Source organism: Zonotrichia albicollis, chromosome 5, assembly GCF_047830755.1.
Source record: "Zonotrichia albicollis isolate bZonAlb1 chromosome 5, bZonAlb1.hap1, whole genome shotgun sequence".
NCBI classification, from domain to species: Eukaryota; Metazoa; Chordata; class Aves; order Passeriformes; family Passerellidae; genus Zonotrichia; species Zonotrichia albicollis.
Window position 1 is genome coordinate 28,847,982 of NC_133823.1, and position 13,868 is coordinate 28,861,849.

A 13,868-nucleotide genomic window follows, 5' to 3' on the forward strand; every position below is an offset into this window, starting at 1 on the left:
CTGAAAGAGCATTTGCATAATTTAATAATCTGGAATTATTTCATTTAAGAAAATTTCTCCCTGACCAGAGTGTAAGCTAACTTTGCCTTGAGAGCACTAGACTAGGGTTCTAAAGGACAGCATGTGCAGTGCAGTATGTGTGGGGAAAGCATAAGCAGACTGGACCAAAGAGAAGCGAACCATCAGAGAACAGCCTAAACCAGATCTGCAAAGAGTAAAGGTTGCAAATATTTGGAGTTGGGAGGTTGGCCATAATACTGGGCCAGAGAAAAAGGTCCTTGATGGAATAGTGGGCTGATGTAAGAGTCTGAGCCAGGAAACCAGCTTAGAAGGAGAAGTGACAGAAGAGTTGGCAGCTATTACTCCATGTTTGCCTCCAGAATTTGGAAGTAGATCCAAGACTCCTCAGCCTTACCATTCTTTTGGCATTGCTAAACTCTTTGTCAAATCCACGGGCAAAACATTTGTTCGCCAACAATGATCTCAGCTCAAGCACTGTGCCTCTTGCCTTCTCTTCATGGATCAATTACCACCAGGGACATTCAGCATTGCAGACAGGCAAGGTAGGGAAGAGGGACACCTCTGCCCCACCCTCAGTTCCTAGAAAATAACATGTTCTGTCCCAGAAGATTATTCTTAAATTTGAAAAGTCAAGGTCTCAGAAGTAGGGTGGTTCGTGCAGCCCTAATTTAGCCAATGAAAAGTCATTAACTGCAAGATCACACACTATTTTTGTCCATAAAACATCTTAATCAGGGCAGAAAGTAGACCTGCTCTAGGGATGAATCAAAAATGCATGCTGAATGAGTCTGCTTGCAGGGCTTTCACTTGTTCTAGAGTTTGGAAAGAAAGAATTACACAGGAATACAAAGATGGTCTCATACTTTAGACAGCAAACTTACTCTGGGGAACTGGATCCTACTGTTGTTTTCTCTGAGTATTCCCAGTCACCCACACAGGTCAATCCCCAGAAGTTTCCAGCAGGTCAGTGGATCTGAAGTTAGCAGATTTGTCTTCAAGACAAATCTTCAGGCAGCTTTAGCACTGCACTTGCAGACAGATTGAATCTGGATGCCTCAGGACCTTCATCTGTATCACAGAATTAATATAATCCCTGTCTCCATACACAACGTTCCCCAGTGAATCAGCTGCACCACTAAGGTAATACAGGAGAACATCTGAATAAATTTCCAATTCCCCCTTCAGAGTGTTTGAACAACATATAGTCAACAAGGAATGGCACCACACATTGTACAACATGCACAAAATATTGAATTAAGGTTGTAAGGGCAACATTTATTGTGACATTTCCTACATTGTTCTGCTCTCTGTAATCTAAATGTTCTTTTAATATTGTTTCTCACTATAATGCTTTTATAAAAATGCAACCTAAGTACCCATCCATATAATAACATTTTAGTACTTTGTCAATGTCAAAGTGAAAAGAAATACTGGGATTTCTGAAGCAGACAGCTAGTAGTTTTTAAAGTGCAATATGCATTGCTCTCTTGAGTATCTTAAAAAAAGCAAGAAACTCCATGCTCATGTAAAATTTCATTAACATGGAAACATCTATGATTAGAGATTGGAATTAAAAAAGAAGACTATCCCTTATATCACCCTCAGATTTTAGAAATATGATTATTTATTCTATTATACACAGGTGTTATAACTTTATCATTCATCCTATGATGTTCTCTTTATCTGCTGTAGGCTCAAATATCAATTATTTGAGCCTACTGTTACTCTCATAATGCATTTTAACAAAGTTTAAAATATTTACATACATCTCTAATAGAAAATTTTACTTGTAGTGTTGTCTCAAAACAGCTATGCCAGTGATGATAGTTTAAAAATGAAGGGATGACACAGCTTTTGCATTTCTTGCAGTACCATTAACATACTGGAAAAGTAATAACTTTCAAGGACTCTGGCTGGTTCATCAACAGCTGCACTTAATTTGCCATTCTGCTAATTTGCAGTGCTTAAAAACCTATCAAATGACACTTCTAATTCACAGCGTACTCTGTGATTATAAACTGATTAAACTCTATGATCTCTCACTGCCTTGTAAATACTTCTGTCACCTTTTCCAACAGAAATTAGTCAGAATTATTTCCTATGCATGTACACTGTGTTGTTTTCTTGACATAAGTTTCAACTCCTAAAGTCAGCTCTAATTGTTACTTTATTGTCACCTAGGCAGTGCAGGAGTTTTTGTTAATGTTTCTACATTTATTAAAGCAGATAGTACAGATGAGGCTGGCTTAGAAGAGCAAATAGAGATCCCTATTTTGTAAAAAAATGCTTCTTGAAGTTCTGAACCAGTGTAATAGTACTCTAGGCTTTCACTGTTCTCTGAACCTGAGGGAAGCTAGCACAAGTGAAAGCATCTGCAAACGTTTCTCTTAAACCCAGCTGGAACAGTGTTTTCAGACAGTCATTAGAATGCCAGACTCATTTGGATAACCTGTACCTTACCCAGAGGTGATTAACTCTGGCTCCTCGGTGACCTTTGGCAACAAGTATCATGGAATGGTTGAGTTTGGAAGAGACCTCTGGAGACCATTGAGTTCAACCCCTGCTCAGACTGAGATTGGCTGGAGTCCACTCAGACTTTTAATGTCTCCAAGGAGGGAGACTCCTTGTGCCAGTGCTCGCAGTAAAAAAGCTTTACTTACGTTTAAGTGGAATTTCAAATGGATCTCAATGGAGTGTAATGGGTCTCAATACTTTGGAGAGCAAAAAATGCCTCAGGCCACTTGTCTGTTGCTTAGACTCAGGAAAGCATAAAGCTACATCCTTTGCTTTAAACATATTGGGGGTTTTATTAATAGAAATTTAACAGAAGGTGGGCTTTTCAAAAATCTCAATAGATGCTTATCCCCATTTTTATGTATATAGCATATTGAAAGGAATCCAACTCCTACCAACTTTTAAAACAGAACCATCTGCCTTTATGGTGTGCAGTGTAACTTTCACATTCATGTTCATTTGTTGCAGGTTGATTTAGTATGTAGCTGGATGATGCATAAGTATGCATCACCTTAATTAATGGAATTCAAGCATTCAAATGAAGAAGACATATTCAAGAAGAAGTGCCCATTTCTGAACACAGTTTTTGGGATATCACTTTTGTAATGCAAATATGAGAGTGAGCAGATTGAAGGTCAGGTTCTGAATGTAATTATGGTCAGTATAAATAAATCATAAAGAATATTAATTTGAAGAAAAGGATGCTAATTTCTGATTTAATTTTAAAATCCTCTATTGGCCATATTATATAAAATTTTTCTTTCATTTCCTAATATGCATCAAAAAAATCACCTTGTAAAAATAATTTTGAAAATAGAAGTTTTGGGGTTTCTCTTTTGCTGCTGCGCCTCTGTTTCTGCAATTACTTTTCCTTATCCATTTGTGCTTTCCCACAATATGAAAGGTATTCCTGTTTAGGTAACACAATCCAATAAACAGTACTTGTTTACTCAAAACTAATGTCAGCTTGTAAAACATTTCAAATCACTAAAGTTGTAGTGAACTTTCAGGCAGTACGTGGGTAAAGTTCTTTATAACTACTGTAAAATGCTAAGAAACTGTAATCTGTACTGCAAAAACTACTGCAGAAGGAAAGATAGAATACACAGACAATATATCTTACTTAATTTAACTTTATTATTCTTACTCTTACTTATCTTACAATATCTCTTACTTAATTTTGGTTTTGTGTGTACCCTTCCATTCTACACAACTGCTATCAACATAGAGGTCACATATATTTGCATCGTAAAGCAGTTTGAGAAGTGGCATTGAAACTGGAAACATTTTGAGACTGGCAAAATACAGTAAAACTGAAACAAGACTTTCTATATCCCAGCCCTACACCTCTGCCTTCCCTTTTCACTCTCTCAGGGGTCCATCTGGACTGAGATGACTGATTACTGTGTGCTATTTATTTGGTTATTCATTGGGCACACAAACATTCATTCCCTCTGCCCTCCGCCATAAGTCTGTTCTGCAGTTATAGAAAGAAATATTTCACTTTCTGTTGCGAGTTTGAAGTTTTTCTCCCTAGTTAAAACTGTCTTTTAAGGGCTGTTTTTGCAGTAATCCTGCCCAAAATCTGTAAGACTGTACAGATTATTACAGTTCTTGTGGAAATATTGCTTTTCTTAAGTTATCAGTAGAAATGCTTCTTCAGTTTAACATATCTTTACTCTTACAGTATCTCTTGTAAAACCTCAATTTTTCAGGATTCTCTAGTACCTGAAGCAACATTAAAAAATCCAGAATTTCTGTTCTCATGTTTTAATTCTTTTGGATATCCCAGCTTTATGACAGTCTTTATCTTATGCCAGCTTTCTGACAGTCACTTGGCACAGCAGTAGACTCTCATTGGTTTCTGAATAAAACATGTACCTATCCTGTAGCTCTCAAGCACTCCACATTATGTCAAGTACTTCAAATTTAATGGAGAATGTTAACTACACTCTGCCTGTTTGCCAAGGCTTCAGCTAGTTAAGATTTTAATCAAAAAGTTAGGATCAATTTATTTATTTATTTACATTCCAGTGGAAGTGATCCTTTAGAAATACCCTTTCCTGAAAACAGCATTGTTTGGAGTCTGTATGGGGCTGGGGCAAATAGGGTGACTGCCTTCTAATGACACAACACAGGAAAAACCAGCACCCAAGGCTGAATGAGAAAAATAATCAGAAAGATGGGAAAGAGAAATGGGGACAGGAACAAAAAACAACTTGATTTTCTTTTTCAGACTGTGCCCATAGATACCAGGTCTGTAGCCAAATATTCAAGATTTACAATTACCATATTAACTATAAAACAAGGATTATTTTTTTTAACTGAAACTCACAATAATTTTATTATAACTGCAAAGCAGAATTTCCCTCAAGGTCTCTTGACCTTTGGCAATGCCTCAGAAATCCAATTCTTCATTGCAAGAGTTACTGGACATGGCTAATGGAATTATGAAAGCACATGGAGTGATCTGGCATGAATACAAGTGTCTGAGTCAAAGCATGGGAGAGACAAGATTTAGGATGTTTAATTTGTTTTCGAGACTCCTTAGGTTTTTTAAACCCTTATAGAGTAAACTCCTCATAAAAGTGTATAAAATAGGATGTGGTTTGTGTTAGTTTGTTGGATTTCTTTGAAGGATGAAGTGCAGGTGGAGAGGGTCAGTGAATGGCCCTTGCTGGTACAAAGAGAAGGGCACTTGACTGATGCTGGCAGAAGTAGGATACAGAGGACAGAAATTGTTACATTTGCTTGGGGTGAAGACAGTGAAATTGGGGGCCATATAAATTGACAGCATCTTTCTTCAGATCAGCAAGCAGGTATCTCAGGTAAAGGAAATATCTGCACCCTTAAACTCTCAGTGGCTCACAGCAATGCAATACAACTCCATTAAATAATCAAATGGCCGCAAAAAAGATGAAATGCTAACCAAGGACATTATATTCAAAAGGTTTTTTTTGTTTACGTCATAAAAAACTAGACCCACATATATAGTCATGTAAACAGAGTGTAGGACTTAGGGAGATGTCTTTAGAGAGGAGGTAATTTCTCCATTCTGTAAGCTGGAAGGTTATCGCATAGATTGCTCTCCTCTGAAGTTTCTTTCATCCCTTGACATGCACAATCATGCTCAGGCTTTTTCAGACTGTATTCAAATCCTCTTCCATAGGAATCTCTTTGGTAGGACTCTGAAGGGTCAGTTTCTTCTCCAGTTCTGTGTTTACATTGTGCAACATCACTATGATCCGAGAGTATCAGATAACTTGGACAAGGCCCCTTATTCCCCACATTACTTATTCTCCATCTAGGCTGCAAGATCCTCTCAGATATACAGAAGGCTTAGACAAAGATAATGGAAAAGAGTTAATACAAGGAAATAAATGCTCCACTATTCAATAAATCATTAAATTAATCAGTTACAGAGTTTTTGTAGAGGGTGAATTAGATTACTTACACAGCTATGTATTAACAATAACCTAACTATGAATTAAGCCTATTTTACTACCAATCTTAAATAAAGCATAAAAAAACATTTCCTTAGCTCATATATCACTGCTAGTCCTGGAGAAAATAAAAGATTTTCTTGTTATGCATCATTTTAATGCTGAAGGTCTTCTCTCAGTTTCAATAAATGGTTGTACTTTCATGTGACTTTGATTCTCATCTGTCACTTCCTACAAATGAAAACATGAAAAACAGAATGAAAATCACCCATATAGACAAAAATAACTACGTTATCCAGAGTAGGACACATCCTGGACTTTGAAACACTAACCCAAAAGGAGGAAAAGTGTGTTTCAGTTTATTGCTCTGAATGAAGCAAGGCCCCAGATCTAAGAATGATAGAAATCATTAGGAGCTATTTACTTCTCTGTCAAGTCTCCTCCTCCATCTGTTCTTACCTTATTTTACAGAAGTGCCTTCCTTTATCTGGGACATGGTCCTAAGGGGAAGATTTTCAGTTAATGATTTTATCACTGGTTTAGGTTAAATTGAAGCAAAATTAAACCCAAGAAAAAGCCTCATTTTGTTTCTGGTCCTGTTACATTACTATTATCAACTAAAAAACAAGCCTGCACATTCAAGTCCCCATAGAGATAAAGATACTCTTCTATAGATAGAGATTAAAACAGATTTCTCCCTGCTTGAAGTGTGCGGAGCCAGGCAAAGAGTTGTAACTCAGTCATAATTCCCTTCCTGACCTACTCCCTGGGTATTAGAGCAGTGCATAACCCACTTTCAGGCCATATAAATTCACCACATCATTGTTAATAATTGCTGTGGGCCTTTGTGGTTTCTTCTGTCATTTTATAAATACGAGCAAACCCACAGCTCTGAGAACTGAATCAGCATTTATGACTTTGATGCTATTTCCAGTATAATGTGTACCATGGCCTCTTGATACTGCTTCGATCCTACAAAGTGCAGCAGTATTTCTTTTTCCTTATTGTGCATGTATAAAGTACTGGAGAGCTGGCTTGCAGCAAGAATTAAGGTTATTCAGACATTGAAAGGCACTTTCTGAAAGAAGGTTATTTGCAACATTCTTTATGTGAAGAGTCATATAAATAAAATGAATATTTTTAGTAAATTTCAAGAGATGGAAAGATAAAGTTATGTCCTTGAATATTTTCAGCTTCACAAAAAATTCACCTCCAGGATCTATTAGGAAGTAACACTTCCTAATTTTGCAGATTTCTTCAATAAGTCTTTGGATTTCAAACTGCTGCAAAATAAATGTTTTCTAATAGAAAAGTGTCACTAAATTACTAGAGGGGCCATTGGCTGATACTTCTTTTGTAAGTGCTCCTTGTTTTACAGTGATTAGAAAATTATATCAATTTTCTAATCACTGTAAAGATTTCTATTTAATTTTTCAAGATTTCCATTTAATTTGGTAGATGACTCTGGAAAATAAGAAACTGGTTTTGTTTGAATGCCATGATCCAAACAGATATATCCTATTTCAATTAAATATGTGATAATCTATGTGAGAAATTAACAATTCAACTATTTTTATAGAATGAATGCCTCAAAAAACAGTCCCTCACAAATGACTTGCTGGTCATTGTAAAGTTATTTGCCTCAGTGTCAACTCTTCCCACAGTGTCTTTCTAGCTAAGAGAGTACATTCTTTACAGTGTTATGAAAAGAAGAGGTGACAAATAAAAGTAGGAAAGGATTTTCATCTCTGTACACATCACTAGCAAAGATCAGTGCTAGAATGCATTTTTGGAATGGCCCCAGGAAAATTTGTAAACATTGAGAAAAAACAGAAGATAAATCTGTAATTATTAGGAGATTATAAAACAAAACTATTATATCAGACTGATCAGGCTTAACTATTTTGTTTGTTTAATAGGCCAAAACATGGCTCAAACACAGTACATAGTTATTTGCACATAAAAAAGCCATTAAAGGAAAGACTTACTGAGACTCGATGGCTACAGAAAAATTTAGAGAAATCCAGCCCAGAAATAAAGCTGAAGTGTGTATATAAGCAAGTTTTAAAACAAACTATTACAAAGGGTGTTCAACCCAGTTGTATGGCTCCTCTCAGACAAGATTTTGTACCTTACTAAAGGATGTGCTCAATAAGCTTACACAGTGCTCTCCAGATCTGAAATAGTTTACTACATGAGGATATGTAACCTTACCATTTAAAGAATTTTTACTTTTCACAGACTTTAAATTTTTCAATTCCTTTAAGTAATAAGGATCTATAAAAGTATGAACATAATTTGTCTAACATAGATTTTTTTTCTCCTTTTGAGATTTCTTGTTATAATTTCTGATGAATAAGAACCCTTAGCTGTGCAGTATACTTTCACTACTTAGACATAAACTATATGAAAAAAATATCCATTAAACAGTAGAAATAGAATTTTTTAAAATTGCCTAGAGGGTTGGCCATGTTATTATTGTTCATCTGCTCTTCAGTGTACAATCTGCTCTATCTCCCAGCAGCAGCGTCTTTCAAAGAAAGTTGCTGCTTAAATAGTGATCTGAACCTCTTGACAACAGTGATTACTATTTCATCTCCAACCACATATTATTTCAGATCCCTCCCATTGTTCTTTAAAGGAAAATTCTAAAGTGCATTATGACTCAAAAAATTCATTATTCCTTCCCCAAGATCTTACTAGATGCTTATGCTAGTGCTGAGGTTTCCCCAGGTGAGGGGCTTCAGGTTTTCCTCTGTCCTGGGCCTGGCAACTCCCCTCACTTGTTAAACTTAAGTCCTTTTGGAGTCCGTAAAAAATAATTCTTTCTTTCCCTCAATTTTTGAAGGCATTTCTCAGAGCATAGCTAACAGATAGAGACACAATCAGAATGGAGGTGGATAGAGCTCAGTTAGGAGATGTGGGTTTAGGCTCTGCCTCCAGACAGAGGGACCTGGTGTCTAGGAGCAGGTTGGGTAAGAGGAACATCTTCTGTCATTGAAGCTGCTTCTGTACTGAGGTGTTTTAGCTGCAGAGTTATTTTAGTTTGGGCAGGGAATCAGGGAATACCTATTTTGACTACAGAGTTTTTGGCAGACTGGCTTATTACTTGCAGTCTGACACAAGAATTTGATTTTTTTTTTTTTTACAAGAACCAATGGAAAGTGCTAGGGCAAATATGAAGAGAGGTGTCAAATGAACAACTGTTTTAAAACTGTCAGAGGCTCATAAATTATGGAGCAAGGTACCACTGAGGACCTGAATAGTAACATCTCAAGTTGTATTATTGATTCTGCACTTCCCCAGATTGGGAAAAAAAACCCTAGAACAAGTAGCAGCTGCCATGGCTAAGTTTGTCTGCACACACAGTCTCCCTAACTAAGTTCCCAATGGCATGTTAAAATTAATGCAGGTTATCTTGATTGATATTCAAGTACTTTTGCCTATAAGAATGTATAATGGTTTTGGAGTCAGATTTGACAATAAACAGTCATGACATGCTATGCAAATATTGTCAAGCCTACTTCCACTGACTGCAGTGGAAAAGCCTGAACTTGAAACTGTTTATACTAAACTTCCCTGCTGAACAAAAGCCAAACATGCAAGAAATAAATGTTCCTGTGAAAGGTGAACCGACAGAAAAGATGTTCTAAGTAACATCTGTCAATAACAAAAGGACACACAAAAAGAAACAAATAGAGCTCTGGATATAAACGGGGTTAAAAAAATAAAAAAATAACAAAACAGACCTGTGCTGATGAAATGAGTAATTACTGACTATGACTCAGATGCTAATGATAGAGACTGTCTCTAAGGCACAGGAACACATCTTGGCCAAAATAACTTTCTGCTTCCTCTTATCACACCACACTAGCAGTAAGAGACATTCCTTAGTGATCCTTCAGCAGAAAGTAGAAAATAAGAATCTGAGGGAGAAGAGCAATTTTGGATGAAAATAAAATGTTTCACAAGGACTACAGAAATTGTTCTGAAGAATATGTGGATTGGATCAGACTGTAAAATTTTCTTTTGTTGTTTTAAATTAATGTCTTAAAGAATATTCTGAATATTGCACAAATAAATTCATATTATTTGGCCAGGATAATTTTATTTTTTATATATGGGCAGGAAAGAAATCCAAAAAACTAAGATCATGTTATATAGGCCAACATCTTAAAGCCTGATTGAGTACTAAGCAAGAATTAAAAATTAACTGAAGAAATTATACAAGTGGACAGATACTTGTGATTATAAACAGAGCTAGTTTTTTTTTGTCTTATTTATACAATGACCAAGACTGTGAGTCTATAAAAATAGCTTTAACATTCTGTGTGACAGAAGCTTAAAAGCATCTCTGCCCATGAGGCATGGCAAAAGTATTCAAACACATATGATTGTGTTTGAGAACAATGTTTAGTGAGAAACTCTGCAAGTGCTTTTAGATAGTCCATGATAAACACCTGATTCACTGTAAAGTATAAAGATAATTTGAGCTATATATTTTATTTGGTTTGTTTTCAAGTACTGTTCCTTTTTCCTCATTTTTTCTTGCCCTAAGGGAAGAATAGAAACTTGGTTATACTTGGGTTTTCATGCTGTTTCCCGAAGCAGAGAGCCACAATAGTTACTGTAAGAATTACTGTGTTAAAGCACAAGATGTTTCTTCTTTGTGGGACCTGTCACGACATTGCGATACTCTTCACCCTTTAGAAAAGGAAGGCGTGATTCTCTTACAGTTATATAATCCATTATCAAAATCAGTGATACCTGGACCCCCAGAGTACACATAACTGGCACTATCCATGTCAATAACTTGCCACTCATTACAATTCTCTACATAATTAGGATGAGCACCAAAACTGCCCAATCAGTGCAATCAGTCAATTGTCTTTCCCAAATGAGGAATTATCTCACTGTAAATTATTAAGAATGGAAGAGCTGCTGCAAAATGGAAGAGCCCTGTGAGTTATTTCAGTATTGGCCATCTGTTTCTATCATGACTGCTGACATAGAAAAGCATTCAAAGGCCAAATTCTGAAACTGGGAAATATGAATCAGAACTTCAGCAGAGTTTTATACACATACCATGTAATTTACTTTGCCAACTGACTGTAAAATGGCAGTGCAGTTTTAAGGCCAGAAGGCTCGACTGCTTTTCCTAGATTGCAGCCACCCAAGGCTTCCTTTCAGTGTGTCTGTGTGTAAGGCATTCAAGTTTCAGAGCCTTGCAAGCCTTTCAGAGGGCCCAGCGTGGCATGGCTTGGTGCTGCGATGGAGCTGTGTCTTAGCCCTGAAATGAAAGCCTCGCTACAGCAGTGCTGTGCACCAGCAGCAATCACCACAGGCATCACTGAGCTGTCTTTGGTCCCAGAGTGACACTGCTTGTCACCTGGGCATCTGTGGTGGCTCTGCTTGTCCAGCCTGGGTAGGGATGTGGAAAGTGTTTGATGTTATAGTACCAGCGCACTGTAAGGAAGAAATAAATAACCACTGAACTGCTGGTTTATCTGCCTCCTGTAAACTCAGTAGATAGCATCGCTGTAACATTCCTCATTTTCTATGGCACCCTAAATATGGTTGTATCACTTTCTAGATAATATAGATGGAGATAAAACACATGCAGTCACGATAACCAATACAAAAAAAGGGTAGAAAATTGCTGATCAAAAGCCCTTCATGAAATATAACATCTTTGAATGTCTGTTCAGGTAGCACATACACAATAAGGGAAAATCATGAGTTTTAGGCTTAGATTTTAATGAGATCTAAACTAATGAGTTCAATATTCTATTACAATTACTGTTGCAAGGATTCCTTTATGGCACATTTTTCCAGGAAAATTAGAGCTTAATCAGTCATATTGCAGAAGACAGGCATTTTATGGAATGTCTTCTTTAACAGATTTTAAAAATAATTTTAATTTATGCTAATAGCTGTAAGACCTGATACTTTTTTCCCCTCATGGACTCTTTCTATATTGTTAATTTCTAAATGTACAATGCAAAACTAAGATGAAGAGAAACAAAATACTACACTACAAACTTATATGGGATAATGGTAATTTTGACTTAATTAAATTGGGGCAGAGTGGAGAAAATCACATCTTCATGAAATTTTATGTGAGGACAGATTTGCATGAAAGAACTATAATCTGATAATTAAGGGCTAAATATAGGACACTTTAGCCTTATACTGCCTCTCTAGGACACGTTACCACAAATAATAAATATTTATGACAAAATATCTTTTTTCCCTGACTGGCTGAAAACACAAGGTTTAGTTGTGGCTTTAATAGAAAGAGTAGTTTAAGGTCAAAAGCTTCTGTTTCAAGTTCTCAATCAACTGACACTTGACAAAATGCATAGATTAAAGCACTTCACCACGAAAATCCTCAATGCAGTTTTTTAAACTTGTCATTAATGTATTTTCTAGATGGATTTTGAATTGTGGTAGCTACAGTTCATGTCAAACTAAATTTGGATTTTACTACCGAAATGTCAATAGAGCTTTAAGAGATATTTGTTTTTCCTTGTATTAAGTGTTTTTTTGTGAGATATCTCCAGCCAAAGAGTATGCTGTGAGTTTTTACAGGTGGGGGCTATTTTCCTTCTTGTCATGAGTGAGCCTGTCCTGTGACCAAGAACACTGGCTGCATTTCTAGGAAGATGTTTTCAGCCGAGTATCTCAAAATATCTTGAAGCAGAGGCAGAGGCTCTACTTTGGTTGCGTGCTTTGGTGCAGTTGAGAAATCCAGAAAAAGATATTCCATTTAAAACCAGCATGAGCAAGAACATGAAAGGCATCCAAACTAACACATTTGTATGGTTGTGTTGCCTCTGCTCAGTCCATGTCTCTTTTTATTGCCTTCCTGTTAGGCTTTAAGCAACTGGGGAGCCAGATTATTTATGAGTGAATAATGATGGCCTTTGTGAACTTCTCGTGGCTCAGACTCAGGCCACAATATCCTGAATGGTTCCTTGGTGAGTGAAATTGTGTGAAAGGCAGTGTGGTAGTACCAGTCCCACCACGCTGGCTGTCGTGGATGCCTTTAATTGATCCCTTTATATACTATCAAAATTGTCATCAAATTACTGTCTTGTTATCAGCCTTAAAGCAGACGTGAAACCCAAACAATTCCTGTACAGAACCAGAATCTGTACGTTGAGATGAGGCAAAACAAGGAAAACCTGTAACACATCTTTTGTGTCACTGAAGGCTTTTACCATAACTTCATTCCTACAGCAGCAAACTTAGCTTTTTCGCAAGCACTCAGTCCACTCTTGAAATGATGAGAGAGAGCTATTTGCTTTTTTTTTAAATTTATATTTCTGGTTTGAAAAGGAAGTTGGTCCTGGCCCGACACATCACAAGCCAAGGTTCAGCTCAAAACATATTTTATGGTTGAGTTATTGCAAACCATTTAAATTAGGGATTTATAATGGAAATGCTGACACAACCTAAACTCTAGCTGTTTGAATGGCATCACTATAATTATATGAGAATTTAATGATTTCAGCTGCAGCTGAACTGACAAGCAGCTTAACCAAATAAACACCAGCATTTATACAGGCCATGAGTGAGAAAAAACATAGTAGCAGACCTGGGTAAACACTCATAGGAATCTGATGGAAATTTTCATGGGAAAAAAAATCAGGAATATTCCAGGCTATAAATAAATACCACCTTAATTTCCTTTAGAGTGAAAAAGAATAGAGTCACGATGCAATTACAGAATCCTCCTCTCCCTTTATATAAAAAGCATGTGAGACCATCCGGAGAAACACAGGATGTGTTAAACTACAGACTGACGGGTGACTCATCAAGACGATAAAAATAGATTTAAACTGAGGAGTGAGCTGAGAGAAATGGGCTTAGCAGTGAGTAGCAGGC

At 36.7% G+C, this 13,868-nt stretch overlaps 1 long non-coding RNA gene across 1 annotated transcript in view; it reads right to left on the reverse strand.

Moving 5' to 3' along the window:
• Positions 1-3,663: 3,663 nt before the first annotated feature.
• LOC113459183 (uncharacterized) overlaps positions 3,664-13,868 on the reverse strand; it is a 60,241-nt gene continuing 50,036 nt past the window's right edge. The window contains exon 10 of the long non-coding RNA XR_012580427.1: positions 3,664-6,209. This is a non-coding gene — a long non-coding RNA (uncharacterized LOC113459183). The remainder of the gene's footprint in view (positions 6,210-13,868) is intronic.